Below are 6,000 nucleotides of genomic sequence, written 5' to 3'. Positions count from 1 at the left end.
TGCAGTACTAATATTGTCATCCCTCGATGCCTCAGAGTGCGTCCTACCAACCGATCCCTTCTTCTAGTCAGGTTGCCCCACAAATTTATTTTTTCCCCAATTCTATTCTGTACCTTCTGATTAGTTACGTGATCTACTCGTCTAATATTCAGCATTCTTCTGCATCATCAAATTTTAAAAGCCTCGATTGTCTTCTTATTTAAAATGTTTATCGTCCATATTTCACTTCCATACATAGTTACACTCCATACAAATACTTTCAGAAAAGATTTCCTAACACTTGAATCTATATTCGACGTTAACAAATTCCTCTTCTTCAGAAATGCTTTTCTTGCCATTCCCAGTATACATTTTATATCCTCTCTACTTCGGCCATCACCAGTTATTCTTCTGCCCAAATAATAAAACTTATCTAATACTTAAAGTGTCTCGTTTCCTAATCTGATTCCCTCAGCATTACCTGATTTAATTCGACTACATTCCGTTATCCTTTACTTTGCTTTTGTTGATGTTCATCTTACACCCTGCTTCCTAGACACTGTTCATTCAATTCAACTGCTTTTCCGAGTCTATTGCTTTCTGTGACAGTTACTATGTCATCTCCAAATCTCAAAGTTTTCATTTCTTGTATCTGAAATTTAATTCGTTTTCCGTCCGCCCCTGGTAGCTGAGTGGTCAGCGCGACGGAATGTCATGCCTAACGGCCCGGGTTAGATTCCCGGCTGGGTCGGAGATTTTCTCCACACAGGGACTGGGTGTTGTGTTGTCCCTATCATCATCATTTAATCCCCATCGACAGGCAAGTCGCCGAATTGGCGTCAGCTCGACAGACTTGAGCCAGGTGAACGGTCTACCCGACGGGAGTCCCTAGCCACACTGCATTTACATCTCCAATTCGTTTTCCCAATTTTTCTTTGATTTCCTTTATTGCTTGCTCAGTGTACAGATCGAATAACAATGGGGTAGGCGGCAACTCTATCTCACTCCCTTCTCAACCACTGCTTCCCTTTCATGCCTCTCGACTCTTAGAACTACCGTCTGGCTTCTGTACAAGTTGTAAATAGCCTTTCACTCCCTGGTACCTTCATAATTTCGGAGAGCCTATTGCATTAAACTTTTTCAAAGGCTTTTTCCAAGTTTGCAAATGTTGCAAACGAATGTTTGCCTTTCCTTAAGCTATATTCGTGCGGACACTCGCAGATATTATGTGGAAGTAATCGCTTCCAGCATTGTTCCGCAATCGTGAAATCATACAGGAATGGGTCTTTCTGTCTGTATAAGCAGTACGTTACATTTGTGTATGTTGAGGGTAAGTTGTTACTTCCTGCACCGAGCGTCGATCCTCCACAACATCCTCCTGCATTTCACTACATTAAATAAGTGGTCCGATACCCATAAATGAGAACGATTTATAACTTTAACTTCGTATAATGAAAAGGAGAGGCGGCTTGAAGTTTTCGAGTCACTCACAAATCTGACAAACTATTACGAATGCTCATACCTTTGTTAACAGCCTGCATTGGGGCACTGGGTCAAACGCTTTTCGAAAATCTAGGAATGTGTCCTTCATCCATGATTCGCAGAATATCGTATGAGAAAAGGGCAGGCTGAGTTTCGTACGAGCGTTGCTTCCTCTATCTGCGCTGATTTGTGAACAGAAACTTTTCTGTCTGTAGATGTAAGTGTCGGCAACAGCCTTGCCGCAGTGGATACACCGGTCCCCGTGAGATCACCGAAGTTAAGCGCTGTCGGGCGTTGTCGGCACTTGGATGAGTGACCATCCAGGTAGAGATGGGCAAAACTGTTCTTTTCAGAGATTGGATCAGAACTGTTCACTCCCTGAAATGAATTAGCTGTTTTTCATGACTCACCACTCATTTACAAAAGAAAATAAATGAAAGGCACATTGCCCTTTAAACTTGGTTTATTCCAGTACTATACCTGTATTTTGATCTTATTTGATCCTATTTTGAAGTAACATAGATAATGAGTAAGAATTTTGTATTGTTTATTGAAATTTCCACGATATGACAAAGTTTTTGATTATTGATTTATTTTGCACTAGCGTGGTTTTTTGGGTGATTGGAAAATGTTGTAACTTGAGATTTACATTAACAATATATTTGGCTATAATGTATTAAAATTTCATTAACCTCATACAAATACATCGCAAGCCATATATTTTTCCTTTCGAAGACGCCTAAAATCGCAAAATCCGTACCAGAATAAGAAAAAAAAATATAAATTTGACTGTAAAACGAAAGTGCTGCATATAGCCTTACGCAGAATAAAACAAGGAAAATATTGGTGTATCACATTTTGCGATACGTTTATCGGTTCGCTCGTAATTAAAGCGTAAATTCGAGTGTCCATAATAAAAATCCTATAGTAAGAGTAGTCATCAGGAACCTAATCTAATCAGTTTAAACAAATAAAAATAAAATAAAAACAATTGATGTATACATGACATAATAATGTAATATACATAGCGGTATTACTATGAAGAACAATATCCAGTGGGGACAAACTCCGATGCAGAGGCGCTGAGTCGAGCAGGTCGAGCCGCGAGCTGTATTACTGCGTGAGCTGAGACCGCAGAGACCAGAGTGACACCAGAGTCGCTTTGCTCGACGCTCTGGCTAGAGTCGAGACGGTGGGGTGAGCGTTGAGCGGGCGAGTTCCGAGGGTGGGGGGAGCTCACCCGCTCCGAGACAAATCGTCCGCTCCCTTGCGAGCAGGTTTTTGCAAGTAGTTCCTATGTTATCCGCTAGGTGGCTCTCTGTCCTGTTGCTGGCATCAACTGCCCAGAGGGCAGGACGTGCGACTGAAACGATCGCCGACAGAGTGCGATGCGAAGTTAAGCTGCGCCAGACACTGCACAGTGCACACGACAGACGACGCACAGAGACGGCCCGGCATATGTGAAACACAAAATCCAATGGGGCACTGCACAATGCAGGCAGCCAAGGTAGAAGCAGGGCAGAGGCCGGCGCTGGCTGTGTTGTGTGGCGTGCACTGTGCTCTGAACCAGCAGAGGCGCTGCTGATATGCTCCGTCTCTCTCTCTGCCTGGGAAACGTTTGGAGCTACCGTTCTTTTTTTCTGAATCACTGATTGTTCACTCCTTTGAAAGATTGAACTCTATGAATTAGTTCAAGAGCGGATCCCCCATCTCTACATCCAGGCCGCCATGCGCTGTTGCCATTTTTCGGGGTGCACTCAGCCTCGTGATGCCAATTGAGGAGCTACTCGACCGAATAGTAGCGGTTTCGGTCAAGCATACCAACATAACGACCGGGAGAGCGGTGTGCTGACCCCACGCCCCTTCTATCTGCACCCTCCACTGAGGATGACACGGCGGTCGGATGGTCCCGGTAGGCCACTCGTGGCCTGAAGACAGAGTGCTTTAAGATGTAGGTGTCGGCGGCTACAAGCCACACCACGAAAGATGACAACTGGCTGTACCCGCAGGCTGTAGCTTGTGCAATCGCCGCTGGCAGCACAGAGGAGAAGACGTCACAGGCTTCCAGCGTGCGGAGGAGCCTCCAGGGTCGCGTCGGCTGCTCGTCAGCGCGCTGGCCCACAGTGTTCGGCGAACTGCCGGAGCTGCCTGACACGTCCCCCTTCCCGCTGCTTACCTGTAAGTACCCGCGGCGGAGTTTCCGCCAGCACAAAGCGCTTGCAGGAATAGTTGCTACATAGAGATGGGCAAACTGAAACACGTAACTGTTTCGAAACAAATTAAACAGTACAATGTAATGTTTCGATACGCTGTTTCGAAACAGTTTGTGTTTTGTAATCTAATAAACCTACACATTTTATCATCTTGAATGTCTACTGTAACCGTGCGACTGCTACGGTCGCAGGTTCGAATCCTGCCTCGGGCATGGATGTGTGTGATGTCCTTAGGTTAGTTAGGTTTAAGTAGTTCTTAAGTTCTAGGGGACTGATGACCACAGCAGTTGAGTCCCATAGTGCTCAGAGCCATTTGAACCATTTTGTCTACTGTATAAGTATGTCCATATAAACACAAATGAGGTGCGAGAGCTCTAATCGTGTCGCAGAAAGTATGAAACTATCACTTAGGCGTCTTGGCAGTTTCGTATTTACTCCAGCAAATGCGCTGCTTTCGTGTCGTGTGACTTTCATACTTTTCAATTGGCTGTGGACAGCCATAGCTGAAGACAGAAGAACCACCACGAGCGGAACTGGAGGTGGGAGCAAACTGCAGAAACAACGGATATGCTACTGGGATTCCCACATTCCGTTAGTATGGGTAATACACCCATCCCGCTAATTTCCATGTACACAAAGGGAGTCATTGTGGATAATAGGCAGAGTGACTAAATACTCACAAATAACGCCAAATAATTCGAATAAATAACAAAATATAACAGAAAAAATTTTGTCTTTCAAGGTGTTTCGAACCGTTACTATAAATTCGTCATGCTTCCCAACCCTTCCCGTTCACCACTACACTATCAGTGATATGTCAAACAGATTGCTTGCAACTATACGTCCGCATCTCGTGGTCGTGCGGTAGCGTTCTCGCTTCCCACGCCCGGGTTCCCGGGTTCGATTCCTGGCGGGGTCAGGGATTTTCTCTGCCTCGTGATGACTGGGTGTTGTGTGCTGTCCTTAGGTTAGTTAGGTTTAAGTAGTTCTAAGTTCTAGGGGACTGATGACCATAGATGTTAAGTCCCATAGTGCTCAGAGCCATTTGAACCATTTTTTTTTGCAACTATACCTACATCAAATTTATGTATATGTCTAATAACTGTCACTCTACGCCTTTTTTTATTCAAAATGTTGTAGGCTTAAAATGGCTCTGACCACTAGGCAACTTAACTTCTGAGGTCATCAGTCGCCTAGAACTTAGAACTAATTAAACCTAACTAACCTAAGGAAATCACGCACATCCATGCCCGAGGCAGGATTCGAACCTGCGACCGCAGCGGTCGCGCGTTTCCAGACTAGCGCCTAGAACCGCACGGCCACTCCGGCCGGCTGTTGTAGACTTACTTGCGTTTCTTAATATGACTACTGTACATGAACAGAGAAGCGTATGGTATTAAAGAAGTGTAATTTAACTGAATGATTTTCACATATTTATTACTTTCAATGTGAATAGTATGCGTTGTTTTATTGTTTGGTTAGTGTTTATAAAGTAGATGTTACGCTATTTCGGAATAGGACAGTCAGCTAGAAACGAAGCATTATTTTCGGATATCTTAAGCTTGATGCTATTGCTTGTCAAAAAGATTTCGACACTCTTGTAAGTGTTTCATGAAGTGGTATGTTTTGTTTCAATACCTGTGCCGAGCCCGAATCTCGTCGGACACAGAGCGGAATGAAACATCTCTGTTTCGATACAATTTGTCCGTTCCAAGCACAGGTGGACTGAAACAGCCTTATTTTGTAACAACGATACAGTTTCTGTGTCTGGCTCGAGATCGAATCTCGTCCGGTTATCCGAGACAGGGGGGGAATGAAACACCACTGTTTCGAAACAGTGAACCACAGCTGTTCCGAAACACTGAAACAGGTCCACGTATCGATACACTGTATCGAAACATAGAAACAGTGGCCAAGTCTGGTTGCTGCCACCAGGTAAGCTCGTTTCAGCGTCTGCTGATGAAATATGTCAGTTTTCTGTTTGTTACAGACGTGACAGTAATTGCGCAAGCAGAGCACGTATTCCCGAAAATGAATCATAGTCTTCCGGTTGTATCATCATGGTTTAGGAGTTCTGCACTCTCTTAGAACGGACGTCTCTCCCAGCCAGCAGTAACCTCATGTTTTATCACTACTTGCGCTGCACTTTCGTGTTCTTCGGCGTAATCTCTCTCTCTCTCTCTCTTTCTCTCTTCCCCCCTTACCTGCTGTTCTGGAAGTATTTCATACATGCTTATTGCATGATCGTGTTACACTGTCCAAAAAGATTATATCATTAATTTATTATGAAGAATATATCGCGTTTAAACTCGACGATTCTTATTTA

General features: G+C 44.1%; 1 protein-coding gene across 1 annotated transcript in view; it reads left to right on the top strand.

The window, feature by feature from the left end:
• Window positions 1-3,597: 3,597 nt before the first annotated feature.
• Window positions 3,598-6,000, top strand: part of LOC126234273 (serpin B8-like) — a 122,517-nt gene continuing 120,114 nt past the window's right edge. Inside the window, exon 1 of the mRNA XM_049942964.1 lies at window positions 3,598-3,639. The gene's annotated coding sequence lies outside the window, so the exon portion shown is untranslated. The remainder of the gene's footprint in view (window positions 3,640-6,000) is intronic.

Source organism: Schistocerca nitens, chromosome 2 (genome assembly GCF_023898315.1).
Source record: "Schistocerca nitens isolate TAMUIC-IGC-003100 chromosome 2, iqSchNite1.1, whole genome shotgun sequence".
Lineage (NCBI taxonomy): Eukaryota > Metazoa > Arthropoda > Insecta > Orthoptera > Acrididae > Schistocerca > Schistocerca nitens.
The sequence above is the reverse complement of the archived record's forward strand: the minus strand, read 5'-3'. Positions and strand labels throughout refer to the sequence as shown.